The sequence below is a fragment of the Phodopus roborovskii genome, unplaced genomic scaffold (genome assembly GCF_943737965.1).
Source record: "Phodopus roborovskii unplaced genomic scaffold, PHOROB, whole genome shotgun sequence".
Classification (NCBI taxonomy): Eukaryota; Metazoa; Chordata; class Mammalia; order Rodentia; family Cricetidae; genus Phodopus; species Phodopus roborovskii.
This window is the reverse complement of record NW_026126469.1, coordinates 4655035-4671769: the sequence shown is the minus strand read 5'-3', so window position 1 is coordinate 4671769 and position 16735 is coordinate 4655035. Positions and strand designations below refer to the sequence as shown.

General features: G+C 42.2%; 1 pseudogene; it reads left to right on the top strand.

The window, feature by feature from the left end:
- Window positions 1-15615: 15615 nt before the first annotated feature.
- LOC127226949 (40S ribosomal protein SA-like) lies at window positions 15616-16514 on the top strand (annotated as a pseudogene).
- The last annotated feature ends 221 nt before the right edge of the window (window positions 16515-16735 follow it).

Below are 16735 nucleotides of genomic sequence, written 5' to 3'. Positions count from 1 at the left end.
CTTTGATAATAAAAATGTCCTAGATAATCAGCTTTAAAGAAGGAAAAGCTCAAGGTTTCAGAGATTTAAATTCTGAGCGACTTGGCATCATTGTTCGTAAGCCTATAGTGATGCAAAGCCTACATGGCAATGGGCATGTCCAACCTGCAGGAAACAACCACATAGTTCACGTATAAAAATTTCTATATATGAACTCTCTATATGTACACTATATAACTCTTAACAATATATGTGACCTTACTATACATGTGTATATGTGTGTGTTAACTCTCTTTGTATGTTTGGATAGATATCAAGATATAGGGGCCAACTTGAGAGAGCTCCCCTTCAGTGGTCTACCTGACCTTTGGAGCATCAAAATAAAAAATTATGAGAGGGTAATAGATGTGTCCCAGTGAGTAAAGTGCTTTCTAGCATTCACAATGCCCTGGGTCTCATCGCCAGCACCAGCATCCAATGAATCTCAAGGGCTTCCTTGGCTACAAAGTAAGTTTGGCACCACTTAGGGCTACATGAGATTCTGTCTCAAAAAAAAAAAAAAAAAAAAAAAAAAAAAGAAAGAAAGAAAGAAAGAAAGGAAGGAAGGAAGAAAGAAAGAATAAGAGACTACTAACTACTGACTTATTGAGACATCTATGAGTCCATATTGCTCAGTGAGAATGGGGGTTCTTCTTTGTGTGCAAAAACAACTTAAGAAAGCACAACAAATTGAAAAAGCAGCCATCTAATCAGCTTCACTTAGTCTAAGGATAACAGGCATGATAGAGTCATGGCTGCTAATGCTAGTGGTATAGAGGTTTGATGAGGAACAAGATACTGCAAAAATATAAAGTATATTTTGAAGATTAGCTCCAACTGAGTCCCGATCCCTCCACTGTCCTGTCACACTCATCAGGAAGGCTACTTTCTCTCCCTTGAAATTTCTGTGGCCCTTTGAACATGAAAAGAGAGAAACACCACGTAATTCCCAAGGCCAGGTCCAGAAGACATCTTCCCTCTCTGGAAGCTCCCAAGCTGTGACAATTCCCAAATTCCAAAAGGAACCATCCTTCCTCATCTGTCTTTTAGCCCTCACATCCTAGGGTTCTATCCTAGCAGTGAATCTGGAGTATGGTGACTGTTCTTGGATATCAGCTTGACTGCATTTGGAACTAAAACCCAGGCAGGCCTGTGAAGATTTTTCTTGATTGAATCATCTAAAGTGGAAATATGCACCCTAACCTGGACCTTTTGATGTGGGAAGATCTACTTTAAATCTGGGCCACACCTTCTGGTAGCAACCTATATAAAGGACATAAGAAGAATGAAGCTTTTGATTTTTAACTGTTTGACTCACTCTGGCTTGCAAATCCTCTCCTACACTGGCACTGGAGCCTACTTCTTCAGGATCACAACATATACTGAAGACTAGCTGAGACATCTAACATCATGGACTGAACAACTATTGGATTCTTGGACTTTCCATGGGGAGAGAGCAATTGCTGGACTGGCCAAATTTCTAGGAGGCCTGTTAAGCAATTCTAATAAATTTCGCCCGCCCGAGCGCACGCGCGCACGTGTGTGTGTGTGTGTGTGTGTGTGTGTGTGTGTGTGTGTGTTCAGACTATGTTATGTTTCTCTAGAGAATACTGACTAATACATGGAGACACCAGACATTTAAATTATTTTTAAAACTTCGATATTCCAGGGCCAGACATCATGAAGAGACTCAGAAATCAAGTCTGATATAACCTGCCTGAATTCCTAATCAATAGAACCTACAATGAAATATATCTTGTAATATAATGTTTTGAGCACTTTATCAGGCAAAAATAGACAATACAAAGGTCATCACAATGACCAAGTAGTCACTATGTCCCTCTGATAAGATGTGATGTGTCTTCCTCACAGCATCGTCTTGTAACAGGGCCCCAGACCTTAGCAGGCTCTGAGACTTGAGCACAACAAACAAACTCAACAATAAAAATAGGAACTCATCATGTAGACAGTTCCATCTTCCAAAACAAAAGCAAAGACTTACACATCAAAATCCATAGTTCAGGGAAAGTCTCTAAATGTACTATCCTTGCTTTTTGGCTTCTGTAGGTCTGTTTATGGCTAACGCTCCTTGTTAACTGAAGTGTGTCAACTCAGAACATGACTTTTATGCTTAAAAGCTCACCCTTAGAAAGGCTCAGGGTTACACTAAGATACTGAATGCACAGTGTAGTTACTAGACAGCTAATAAAGACTTTCTATTGGCTTAAACCCATGCCTGAGCAGTCTTCTCTGGTGAATATCCACAACAATTTCTGCAGCAAATTATCTAGGTTAAATTAAAAAAAAAATGATTAAGCAAATGTTTAAAAATATCAAACAAACTCCATGAACTTTTATTTAACTTTATTTTATGTGTATTGGTGTGAAGGTGTCAAATCCCCTGGAACTGTAGTCATAGGCAGTTGTGAGCTGCCACATGGGTGCTGGGAATTGAACCCAGGACCTCTGGAAGAGCAGCCAGTGCTCTTAACCACTGAGACATCTCCCCAGCCTGAACTTTGCTTTTTTAAAAGAAGAAAAGAAAAACAAAAAGAAAATATCAAACAAAGAATTAAACTCACTCAGGAGAAGTAGACAGCTGAAAATAATCAAATTGATGACTGAAACCAATAAAATGGAAACAAAAAAAATACAAAGAATCAATAAGACAAAGAGTTGGTTCTTTGAGAAAATCAACAAGATAGACAAACCCTTATCCACACTAACCAAAAGACACAGAGAGAATATTCAAATTAACAAAATTAGAAATGAAAAGGGGGACGTAACAACAGACATTCAGAGGACCATCAGGTCATACATCAAAAACCTGTACTCCACAAATTTGGAAAACTTTAAGGAGATGGACAATTTTCTAGATAAGTACCACATACCAAAATTAAATCAAGGCTAGATAAACAAATTAAATAGACCTAGAACCCCTATAGAAATAAAAAGTCATCAAAAGTTTCCCAACCAAAAAAAAAAAAAAAAAAAAAAGCTCAGGGCCAGATGGTTTCACTGCAGAATTCTACCAGAACTTCAAAGAAAAGCTAATACAAATACTCTTCAAATCATTCCACACAATAGAAACAAAAGGGACATTGCCAAACTCTTTTACAAGGTGACAGTTACCTTGTAACTAAGATAGAGAATTACAAACCAATCTCCCTCATGAACATTGATGTAAAAATACTCAATAAAATACTGGCAAATGGGATCCAAGAACACATCAGAAAAATTTTCTACCATGACCAAGTAGGCTTCATCCTTGGGTTACAAGGATGGTACAACATATGAAAATTTGTCAGTGTAATACACCATATAAACAAACTGAAAAAGCCTTCAACAAAATTTAATACCCCTTCAAGATAAAAGTCTTGGAGAGAATAGGGATACAAGGAACATACATAAACATAATAAAGGCAATAAACAGTAAACCAACAGCTAACATCAAACTAAATTGAGAGAAACTTGAAGTGATCCCACTGAAATCAGGAACAAGACAAGGCTGTCCACTCTCTCCATATCTATTCAATATAGTACTCAGAGTTCTATTTAGAGCAATAAGACAACAAAAGGAGATCAAGGGGATACAAATTGGAAAGGAAGAAGTAAAGCGTTCACTATTTGCTGATGGTATGATAGTTTACATAAGTGACCCCCAAAAGTCTACCAGGGACTCCTACAACTGATAAACACCTTCGACAATTAGCAGGATAGAAGATAACTAAAAAAAAATCAGTAGCCCCCCTATATACAGATGATAAACAATCTGAGAAAGAAATCAGAGAAATATCATGCTTCACAATAGCCACAAATAACATAAAATATCTTGGGGTAACTCTAACCAAACAAGTGAAGGGCCTGTATGACAAGAATTTTAAGTCTTTAAAGAAAGAAATTAAAGACGACATCAGAATATGGAAAGAGGTAGGTTGATTCTCAATTTTCTGAGAACCTGCCATACTGATTTCTAAAGCTGCTGTACAGGTTTGCACTGTCACCAGCAATGGAGGAGTGTTCTCTTTACTCTATATCCTCTCCAGCATAAGCTGTCATTAGTGTTTTTTATCTTGGTGATTCTGATCTACCTCAAAACCCAGCAATACCATTTTTGGGCATATATCCAAAGGATATACACTCACACACCACAAGGACATTTGCTCAACTATGTTCACAGTAGCATTATCCATAATAGCCAGAACCTGGAAACAACCTAGATGCCCCTCGATCTAAGAATGGATAAGGAAAATGTGGTACATTTACACAATGCAGTACTACTCAGTGGTTAAAAAAAACAATGATATCTTGAAATTTGCAGCTAAATGGACAAAACTAGAAAAGGCTATCCTGAGGTAACCCAGACACATAAAAACAAATATAATATGTACTCATTCATAAGTAGATATTGGACATAAAGCAAAGGACAACCAACCTACAGCCCACAATCCCAGAGAAGCTAGGTAACAAAGAGGGACCCTAAGAGAGACACTCATGGATCTGCCTAGGAAAGGAAAAAAGACAAAATCTCCTGAGTAAATTGGGAGCGTAGGGGTAGGGGGAAGGGTGGAAGGAGAGAGGGGAGGAAGGAAGGGGGATGGGGGAAAATATACATCTCAATAATAAATAAATAAATAAATAAATAAATAAATAAATAAATAGAAGGAAAAAACAAGATCAGACAGCCAGTCATGGTGGTGCACGCCTTTAATCCAAGCACTCAGGAGGCAGAGGCAGGCAGATCTCTTTGAGTTTGAGACTAGCCTGGTTTACACAAAGAGTTCCATAACAACCAGAGCTACATAGTGAGACCCTGACTCAAACAAACAAAAAGAAAAGAAAAAGCAAGACTACATAGAGCCTGAAGTGCCCTCAGGCATCCTGGTGGATGTCAGCCTCCAAAAGGAATAGTCCAAGAAGATGGGAGTCAGTGCATACTTCACCCACACACACACTGTTTTGCCCATTGAATGCAGCTGTAAGACTGGACCAGATCTTGGATGACATCTTAGATAAAGCTACTGGATTTTAAATATCACCATAACTGATGTATCATGGTGTATGCAAAGCCAAATAAGCGCAGCTAAGACACAGAAGAGGAGAGGAAGCTTTACTACTCCAGCAGACCAGGAGAGCACAGGAGCCCACTCCAAATCAATGCTCTTTCAGAATAAATGAAGTGTGGGATGGGGTGGGGTATTCAGGAGCTTAAACATGTATGGATTGGCCCACTCCTAAGCATGATCTATTAAGGAGTATATCCTGGGGGTGAGGGGGACAGATTTGAGAATGGCTTTCTCTGTAGCCTTGGCTGTCCTGGAACTAGCTCTGTAAACCAGGCTGGCCTCAAACTCACAGAGATCCACCTGCCTCTGCCTCCTGAGTGCTAGGATTAAAGGCATGGGCCACCACTGCCCGGCCTGGGAATATATTCTTAGCCATACTCACCTTAAAGTCATAATTTAAAATAAAAACTAGTCAGCATGTTTGGGGACATCATTAGCTCATATATGTAAAAGAGGAAGGTGATGGCCAGGGAGCATTCTAGACATGCTTGTTAGCACCATGAAAATTTAGCTGAAAATAGAGTCATCAAAATGATTCAGTGGGGAAAAGTTCTTACCACCAAACTGGCCAACCTGGGCTCTATTGCCTAAATTAACATGATGGAAGAGAACCAACCCCAGTTCTCCTCTGACCACACATGTGCATAGCATGTGTATACTCAGACATACACACACATACCCATACACATGAACAAATAAATGCTTTTTTAACTGTTTTTAAAAAAGATATTAGTGAAAATAAAGAAAATGCTATTTGAAGACACGTTAGCATGTAGGTCCCCATAAGTGACCACCTTCTTTAGCTGCTAACAATCTCCGAGACACCTCTCTTTTCACCCTTCTCTGCCTGAAGGGTCTGTCAGGCAGCTGGCAGGGTTCTGGAGAGTCTTGAAGGAAAGGCCTGTGTGCCACATCTGTAGGTACTGGCTGGAGAGTCCTTGTAGGAAGAAGATTGAAAACCCAAACAGAGGAAAGGGTGTCAGTCTCTGGTGCTGTGAAAGGGAGCACAGGTGAAAGTCTGTGTCTCCACACTACATGGGCAGGTCAAAGGGCCCCTGGTTGGGAGGGATCTTAGATATGGAAAGCCACAAAGGGAAAGAGATGGACCGGAAAGAGCTGGGGTTCCCTGCAGGCTGCTGCTCCTGAGGAAGTCAGATTCTGAGTTTATATTCTGGATCTACTTCCTTCCAGATGGAGCTGCTACATCTTTCTAGTTAAAGAAGTGAAAATCTCCTGGTGCTAGAATAGGATAGGTCATACGACAGCCTGGGGCAAGCTAATACTGTCTTTTTAAGGTTTTTATATGTTGCTTTGTCAAAACACTTTAAGGCACATCTAAATATGACATAAATCATGACTAAAATCAGTAACCTTTTACATTTGTAATTTATGTGGCCTAAAATGTTCCCTAGTACTTAATGTCTCAGAGAATCCAGATTAAAACATAAATAAGCAGACCACCTGAAAAAATAAAAGGGATAATTACTGTTATATCTTGTACTACTATTGCATTGGATGTGATCTTAAGCTTTTAGTTGAAATGTAAGAGAACCTACATATTTCTCTGATTAAAGCTGTCTAAGCAAGTAGACCGAGTGAGATGGTGGGGGGAAAGATTCACTTAATTATTGAGCTTCCTTATTATTTGACTTTGCTTCACCATGTGTCCTGGTTCTGGTTAACAGGGTCAGCATCTGAGGCTCACTTGACTCTTGGTTCTTGTGCCCTCTTTACTCTTGCATTATTGGCTAAAGGGGCTCTGAGAGGGATGCTTTTGTAGTTAGAAAAAAATAAATGAGGATCATCCAAAATAGGTTGGACCAATCCTAAAGTGACTCTGACTTCTAATTTTTTATTATTTCTAATCTCCTGGGGTGTGGAAGTTAAGTCCTAGGTTGATTATGTATCATTTGCCTGCCTGTTTGTTTGTTTTGCTTTGGAGACAAGATTTGTGACTTGTGTGTACCTGGAGATGACCTTGAATTTCTGACCGTGAGAGCAGCAATCACAGGCATGTGTAGTCACGCCACCACTGATGTGGCATTGGAGACTGAATTTAGGGCTTCATGCAAGCTAGGCAAGCCTTCCACAGCTGAGCAACAATCCCAAGCTCAGATGTCTATGCTGTATTGTCACCTTAATCTTGGCGTCAGGGTGTATCTTACAGCTAGTTTTTCCTGGAAAGACATTTTGTGCAGTAGAATGAGTTTATGTTCTGTTTGAAACATCCACTACGCAGGTCAGAGCAATATGTACAAGTTTTGGGAGTTGTTGTTGTACAACATGGTCAGATTCCTAGTGGCCAGCCTCTTAAGGATAACTTCCCCTCCCTAACCCCTTGCCAGAGGCCATTAACTGTCAACAGATACACTTCAGCATCTTCATTTTAAGGGTTCTCTTCAATAGCTTACTGTCTGGACTCTTTTGCAGGGGGCAAGGAGGCTGGCACAGAAACCTTCAATGTCTCTCATTCTCAGCTATGAGTCTGCTGTCATTGATACCACTGCAAAAGCTGTCTCCCTGCCCATAACATCTGGTGGCAGCACAGATCCGGGTCATCAACCTGGTTTCCAGTGGCAGCACAGATCTTTGAAATCTTTGGGATGACTTAATCCAGAAAATGAACCATTCTTCATTTCGGATATCTTCTTGTTGCTCAGAGTCAGAGTGATGGTGTGGTTGCGCACTGGGCCTGGGGGCAGGACCTCCGAGAGCTCCCGGCTGCTGTATACCACCCCTTCCTCAGCGCTAGTACCCCAGGCTCTACCGTCACGTTGGCAGCCCAAGGGCAGTGCCAGTTCCTCCAAAGCAAGTGAGGGAGCCAGTCCTGGGGTTTCCCAGAGATTGGGCCACCATTGGTTCCACCTCACCGTGTCACGCTGCTTGGCCCACAGGTGGCATGCTGCTGCAGCTGGTGCTGCTTGCCCCAGTGAGGAGAGGGGAGCACAGAGCCAAGACGATGCAAACACGATGGTGGAGCTTTTTCATCTCTTCTGACGCTAGACAGGCACATACGCAGGCAAAATACTCATATACATAAGGTAAATGTAAAAAAGTTAAAAGTAGGGCAAAACTATAGGCTTATATAAGTAAAAATGATTCACAAAACATAGATAGCCCTGAAAACCTGTTGCACATTTTCAGTAAGCTCCTGATACAAACTCTCCTCGGCGTCTCTCCAAGTCTTGCAGAATGCACACTGACTTGGTCCAGGCTTATGTCAACATTGCAAGGCTTGGAGATTTGTCTTAAAACTGTTTGAAAATGTAAGCTAGAGAAGATGAGGTTTGGGAGACAGCTCAGTGGGTGAAGTAATTATGTACAAGCATGAGGACTTGAATTTCAACCCACAGCCCTCTCATAAAAAAAGCTGGGCATAGCTGGACTGTGGTGGCCCACGCTTTTAATCCCAGCACTCGGGAGGCAGAGGCAGGCAGATCACTGTGAGTTCGAGATCAGCCTGGTCTACAGAGCTACACAGAGAAACCCTGTCTCAAAAAACAAAACAAACAAGCAAAAAAGGCTGGACTAGTGTTTGGAGTTCCAGGACCTCACCTGGGAGGTAGGAATGTCAGACTTCCTGGGAGGTCAGTGGCTTTCTGAGAAGTCAGTGGCCACTCAGTCTAGCTAAATTGGTGAGCTGTTGGTTCAGCAAGAAACCATATCTCAAAAAAATAAGCTGGAGCAGGCACAGTGGTGCACACCTTTAATCCCAGCATTCTAGAAAGAGAGGCAGGCAGACCTCAATGAATTCTAGGCCAGCCTGGTCTTTATAGTGAGTTCCAGGACAGCTTGATCTACATCATAAAAAGTTTCAGGCCAGCTGAAGCTATGTAGACAGAGCCTATCAAAGAAGAAGGAGGAGAAGGAGAAGTTCTGAATTACCTACTATATATCTAGTTTATAACGGGTCATACTTGTTGATAGCTTCAAATATATATTATTCCTTCTTATAGCATATAAGAAGCTTAGACTAGCTGGGCATTGGTGATGCACACCTTTAATCCCAGTACTCTGGAGGCAGAGGCAGGCAGATCTCAGTAAATTCGAGACCAGCCTAGCCTGGTCCAGGACAGCCTCCAAAGCCACAGAGATACCCTGTTTCTAAGAAAAAAAGCTTAGACTAAACACTTTTGTTGCTGTTCCATTCTAGGATGATGGCTGTATTGAGCTATTGTAGCTTCAGAACAAGGGTGCAATTGTTGGGTAGGTAGGAACAAGGCCATTGTTACTTCTGAGCAGGAACTGCATGTCATCAGAAATTGACTATAACAGACCAGTTCAATCTGTCCTAGGGCACCAAGGCATTGCCATAGAAAATTCCATACTTTATAGCAAACCCACACCATGATATTCTACATAGTCAGTCCCAATAAGAAACAACTCACACTATGAAACTGATTCCTCAGCAAAATACTGAGTACCACCCTAATGTAAGGAGTAAGGTTTTTCCACCCGCCGCCTGGTCTTGTCTCCCCCCCCCCCCCCCGCCCACCGCGCCTGGTCCCGCTGCCTCCAGCCCCAATTAACACACTGAGACTCTGTATTAGACATAATTCTGTTGGCCAGGTACTAGTTTCTTTATCGGCTAGCTCTGTCTTAAGTATTAACCCATTTCTATGTATTTCCACTTGGTCTTACCAGAGAGAGGCCACTGGCGATTCTGCCTTCTCCAGACTCTCCATCTTGACTCCTCCTTACTACTTCCTCTTTCCTTCTTGTCTCCTAATCCCTCCTATCTTCCTTTCCTATTGATCAACAGTGCTTTATTATTAACCAGTATGAGAAACATATATACAGAATGGCATCTCCCATCACCCTAATCATTGAGACATGAATTCTATACAGAATTCTATACAGGTGTCAGCTTGGTTAGACCAACTAATCATTGATGTTAGCCCCATGTGACTGTCCCATCTGACTGGAGCTTACAATTTTCTTTGTAACTACTACAGAAAGAGTTTTCATCCCTCCAATTAGTGTGATCCCTTCTATATATGCTGGGGAATCAGTGAACACTGTAATTTAAAAATCTAAAAGACAAATATAGACCTGACAAGCCAGCAGCTCAGGCAGAACCTATGTTAGTCTTCAATAATTTCTTACATAGAGATAATGTATTTTGATCATATTCTCTCCCCTATTTCCTTCTCATATGCCCTCCTAATCCTTCTAAAGCATTTATTCTCCCCATCTTGCTTTCAAGTTTTTGCTTTTGTTTTAAACCCATGGAATTTAATCATGAATGTGAATGTGAGATTATTTACTGGATTATGGGCAGTTTACCAGTGAGTGCATCCCTGAGAAGAAAGTGACTCCCTTCTCAGCACAAATTCCTGCCAATATTTCTCCAGCTAGGGATGGGGCCTCATGAGCCACTTCTCCATTCATGCTGAAAAGGTGACTGGTTTGATCTTGTACAGGTAATCACAGCTACTATGAGTTTGTTGATAAACAGTGCTTCTTCTCAAGCCTCAAGCTTTTGCTTTCTTTCTGCCCCCTTTCCATGATGTTCCCTGAGCCTTGAGAAAGAGGATGATCTAAATGTCCCGTTTTAAGTGTGAGCACTCAACAGTCACATGCTTTTGGCTCTCTGCCTAATTATGAGAACAAGAGGGAAGCAAATGAGATACTCAATATAATTGAGAAAGCCTTGTTTAGACTGGCTGGGGAAACTTAAACATAATCCTCAAATCTCCAGAAGCACTCTACAAGCAAAAGAAAAACCATTATGAGACATACCCCAAAAGGATAGATGAAGTCACAGAAAATAAGTAAATAAAATGCCATGAATGCTGGAGCAGCTGAGCTGAGTGGAAATGTGACATTCTCAGGCCCTCTGCCTACCAGGCTCTGCTTTGCTACAATGCTACAATGCAGGGAGTGCCAGATGGAATAGACACCTTCCATCTCTACAGCCTCGGTGTTCTGTGTGGCTCTGGCTTGTGGGGGAGGGAAGGTTGTGCAAGTCCTTTCCTGGTAGTTGCCTTGAACCATGGCACCTTCCTGATCCTACAGGTGGATATCTGGAAAAGCAGCCCTTCCCCTGATTTTTCTACTGCTCTCCCCAAGGCAGCTTGGTTTGGCCATCATGGCACTATTCAAGAAGACTTACCACTAGGCTCCGTTATCAATTCTCTGTTGACACCTCTGAATAAAGCCTTACTCTTACCAATTAATTTACTTATCAAAGATTTATTTAAATTAAGTGAAGCAAAAAGAGGCCTCTTAATATCCACAGCAAACAGGACAAGACCGAATGTGCTTTCGTTTTATTTATTTATTTATTTATTTATTTGTTGGTTTTTCGAGACAGGGTTTCTCTGTATTGTTTTGGAGCCTGTCCTGTAACTAGCTCTGTAGACCAGGCTGGCCTCGAACTCACAGAGATCTGCCTGTCTCTGCCTCCCAAGTGCTGAGACTAAAGGCATGCGACACCAACACCTGGCTGTGCTTTTGTTTTATAATTCCAGTCTTTCCAGTCTTTATTTTTCTTGTCCCATCTGGTAGGAAGTTCTTGGTTGGTGGCAGCTGCACTGGTTTCTGTAATAATGGGTCATTAGGAACAAAAAAATCTGAGAGAGAATATTATGGTTTGAGTATGATTTGTCCCCTCTGAAACTTGTGTGGTATCTCCACATTCTTTTCTCTGGCCACCAGACAACCTACACCACCTCAAGTTTCAGCCAGCAAAAAAAAAAAAAAAAAAAAAAAAAAAAAAAAAACACCACCAAACGTGGTCTTTAACATTGGACAAGAAACATGAACCAAAGCAACACTCTTTTCTTTGTGGTTTACCTAGCCTGGGCATTGTTTTGTGAGCCACAGAAGGTCAACTTTGGCTCTGACGAGAGACTGAGATTCCCAGGATGCTGGACTGGTCTACACTGTCCTCCAGTGCTTTGTACCATACACAGGCCTCTCCATAGAAGTGTGTAACAAAATAAAGTTCACAAGGCTGAGGAAGCTCCAAACTTAGAAGATTCACAAGGTCCCTTCCTAAGATTATGTGTGCACTAATAACAGCTGGAAAGATAGGAAGGGGAGAGGGGGAGAGTTTCCTGCATAGTGTATAGGGAGTTCCATCGATGCAGTGTCTGTATTCATCACCCATATTGGTGTGGTCTTTTAGGTGATGCAGCTGCCTTTAAATCAGCCAGTCTCCTATAAATAACCCTTCAACAATTATCTTAAAAGTAACCCAGGATATTATTTTTTAAAAAAAAGTAACCCAGGAAACTCATCAGCTCACTAAGATAAACTTGAGTGAAACATCACTAATACCCCACCTTTGTTTTGTTTTGTTTTGATTTTTTGAGACAGGTTTCTCTGTGACTTCGGAGGCTATCCTGGAACTAGCTCTTGTAGACCAGGCTGGCCTCGAACTCGCAGAGGTCTGCCTGCCTTTGCCTCCCGAGTGATGGAACTAAAGGCATGTGCCACCACTGCCCAGCAGATACCCCATCTTTGGTGAACAGATATTTGTTCGTGTCTCCTCAGGAAAATTTGTGTGATAGAGTACCAATCTTATCAATTATTTAATATGTTGGTGAGTTCATACTAAATAAGCTTTTGGAAAGTGGGGTCTGTTAGATGGTTCTATCTTGCCTTAGCTCTTTCCTGTTTCTCTACCTTCTTAGTTTCTTTTCCTGTTGCAGCAATTAAATGCCCTGACAAATGCAACATGAGGGAGAAATGGTTCATTATGACTCAGAGTTCAGGTGTAGAATCCATCATGGTGGGGAAGGCAAGACAGTCAGAGCATGCAGGAGCTGCTCACATCAACAATGGTAATCAAGAGCAGACAGCAATGAGTGCTGCTCAGCTTGCTTTCTCCACTCACACAGTTCAGACTCCTCTCCCAGGCATGGTCACTCCACAGTGGGTGGGTCTTTCTGCCTAAAGTAATCAATCAGGTAACACCACACACACACACAGAGAGAGAGAGAGAGAGACACACACACACAGAGAGAGAGAGAGAGACAGACAGACAGACACACACACAGAGAGAGAGAGAGAGAGAGAGAGAGAGAGAGAGAGAGAGAGAGAGAGAGAGAGAGAGAGAGAGAGGCATGCCCATAGGCCTGTCTCACAGGTGATTCTAGGTTCTCTGTAGTTGGCAATAAATATGACTTCATGCTCCCTTGTTGCAATGGTGCAAGGGGCATTGTTCACTTACACCCTTTGAGGATTCTCTACAATTTAATACACTCAGAAACAGTGCCAGCTGACCTGTCACTGAGGTGTCAGCAAAACATGAGCAGAATTAACCCTCCCCTCTCTCTCTCTTTCTCTCTCTCTCTCTCTCTCTCTCTGTTTTTGGTTGGGATTTTTTGTTTTGTTTTGTTTTTTGTTTGTTTTGGGTTTTTTGTTGTTGTTGTCTTGTTTTGTTTTTTTGTTTTTTTTTTTATAAACAGGGTTTCCTCTGTGTAAACCTGGCTGTCCTGGACCTCACTCTGTAGACCAGATTGGCCTTGAACTCACTGAGATCTGCCTGCCAAGTGCTGGAATTAAAGGTGTGCACCACCACTGCCTAATGAGCCTTCTTTCTTTAAGCTGTTCTCTCAGTTATTTAGTTACAGTGACTGAAAATTGATTGATACATGGACCATTGTTCCCCAGCCTGAAGAATACAAAAAGTAGTCTCAACATACCCAAAGGATGAGGAAGGTGGAGGAGCTTTTTGGGAACTCTTACACTGGTCTCCAAGCTGTGTTTGTGTGGATCTGACTCTAAGAACTGTTTAGTGGGTTCAAGCACATTGTACATCCCAGACTTGTCACTGCATGTCACAAAGGAGGACAGAGATGAGTGACACTACACTGATTTGAAAATGACTAACATCAAAATCACAGAAGACTGGTCAGGACCTGGAACCTGAAACCAATCAATTGCTCCCTTAAACATAAACAAAATACCAATATTTCCATACGACAGGGCACAGGGTCGTATGACATACTATTTCAAATGTCCAGGCTATAATCTGCTACAGACTATGCCCACTCAAAATTTAGAATGTGTAACATAATCCCCAGTGTAGTATTATTTGGACGTGGGGGATATTAGGTCATGAGAATAAGTCTTACTAATGGAATCCTTATAAAGATGGCATCCCAGAGACACTCTCTCCATTTTAGTCAGGTGGGACACAGAAGACAGCTATCTGTGAACCAGAAAACAAAGACCAGATCTGCCAGCACTTTGATCCCGAATTTTCCAACCTCCAAACCAGTGAAAAGTAAGTCTCTGTTGTTTGTAAATCCCCCCAGTGCTATGGTACTTCATCATAGCATCCCAAAATAACTGAAACATAAGTCAACACATTTATAGCAATGAGTATGAATTACTCAGCATGCAGAAAAGACCATGGGAGCCAGTTATGGTGATGCATACCTGTAGTGCATGCTGAAGTGGCAGAGGCAGGAAGATCTGGAGGCCAAGGTCAGCCTGAGCTACACCTTGGCTGCAGCTGTGGCTGAATATTAGAGTACTTGCCTCATATGCATAAGGCCTTAGGTACTAAATTCAGTCTTCAACACTGGAAAGAAAAGCATGCTGGGAAAATGTCAGCTTGATCAGAAAAAAAGAAGAAAAGTCTATCAGTAAATACCAGTGTCCACACATCAGAGAAACTAGAATTAACTGACAATGTTGTCATAACACTAGTAAAAATGTCCTAATATTCAGAGGAAAAATAATTTTCCTTTTCCTCCTCCTTCTTGTTTTGAGACCAGGTCTCATATAGCCCAGGCTGGCCTTAAGCTCACAATGCCAAGAAATATGCCCCCACCTTTTCTGAGGGCTAGGATTATAGGCATAAACTACCATGCCTGGTTTAGAACTGTTTCAGAACAAATTTTCTTTTCTTTTTTTCTTTTTTCTTTTTTTTTTTTTCTTTTTTGGTTTTTCGAGACAGGGTTTCTCTGTGGTTTTGGAGGCTGTCCTGGAACTCACTCTGTAGACCAGGCTGGTATCAAACTCACAAAGATCCACCTGCCTCTGCCTCCTGAGTGCTGGGATTAAAGGCATGCCCCACCACCACCAGGCTTAGAACAAATTTTCTTATGATTTATTTATTACTGGTTAATGTTTCACTTGTAAACCTATTCTAAATAGCTATATGGTTGGAGCTAGTAAAAGTTTTCTCTGGTGATGGGTATATACCTTTAATCCCAGTACTCAGAAGGCATGGGTAGACAGATTCTCTGTGAGTTTGAGGCCAGCCCAGTCTACAGAGCAAGTTCCAGGATAACCAAAGCTGCACAAAGAAAAAAACCTGTCTCAAAAAAACAAAAGAAAAAATTTCCCCCTCTGGTGAAAACTGATGATAAGTGGAAAAAGTTGAAAAAGCCCTGAACTGAGACCAGCATTATGCTGATATTGAAACCATATTTTTTAAAAATCGTAAGAAAAATAATTTTTTAACTTTTACAAGGGCCTTGGCATATACCTCAATTGGTGGGAAAAATCTGTATTTAGGCCTTTCCGCGCTGCCCTGGGACAGGTCCATATGGCGTTGTACTTGATTCCCGTCGTAACTTAAAGGGAAACTTACACAATGTCTGCAGCCCTTGATGTCCAGCAAATGAAGGAGGAGGATGTCCTCAAGTTCCTTGCTGCAGGAACCCATTTAGGTGGCACCAACCTTGACTTTCAGATGGAGCAGTACATCTACAAACGGAAGAGTGATGGTATCTACATCATCAATCTGAAGAGGACCTGGGAGAGGCTGTTGCTGGTAGCCTGAGCCATCGTTGCCTTTGAGAACCCCGCTGATGTCAGCGTTATCTCCAGGAACACTGGGCAGCTAGCTGTGCTGAAGTTTGCTGCTGCCACAGGGGCCACTCCGATTGCTGGCCGCTTCACTCCGGGGACCTTCACTAACCAGATCCAAGCAGCCTTCCGGGAGCTATGGCTTCTAGTGGTCACTGACCCCAGGGCTGACCACCAGTTCCTCACAGAGGCGTCTTACGTCAACCTGCCCACCTCTCCTCTGCACTACGTGGACATTGCCATCCCGTGCAACAAGGGAGCTCACTCAGTGGGTCTGATGTGGTGGATGCTGGCCTGGGAAGTACTCCACATGCATGGCACTATCTCCCGTGAGCACCCATGGGAAGTCATGCCTGACCTTTACTTCTACAGAGACCCAGATTGAGAAGGAGGAACAGGCTGCTGCTGAGAAGGCTATGACCAAGGAGGAATTTCAGGGTGAATGGACTGCACCATCTCCTGAGTTCACTGCTGCTCAGCCAGAGGTGGTTGACTGGTCTGAGGCTGTTCAGGTGCCCTCTGTACCCATCCAGCAGTTTCCTACTGAAGACTGGAGTGCCCAGCCAGCCACTGAGGACTGGTCACGCAGCTCCCACAGCACAGGCCACTGAGTGGGTTGGAGCCACCACTGAGTGGTCCTGAGCTGCTCTGCAGACACCAGAGCAAAGGGAAAAAAGGTGGAAGGAAAATAAATTGGCATCATACAAAAACAAAACTGTATTTAGTTCCCAGTATTGTGCACCTGTAATTCCAGCATTGTGAAAACAAAGGCAAAAGGATCAGTAGTTCAAAGTCATCCTCAACTACATATCTAGTTTAAGGCCAGCCTGAGCTATATGAGACCCTTATGTATGTATGTATGTATCTCTTAAAAACAT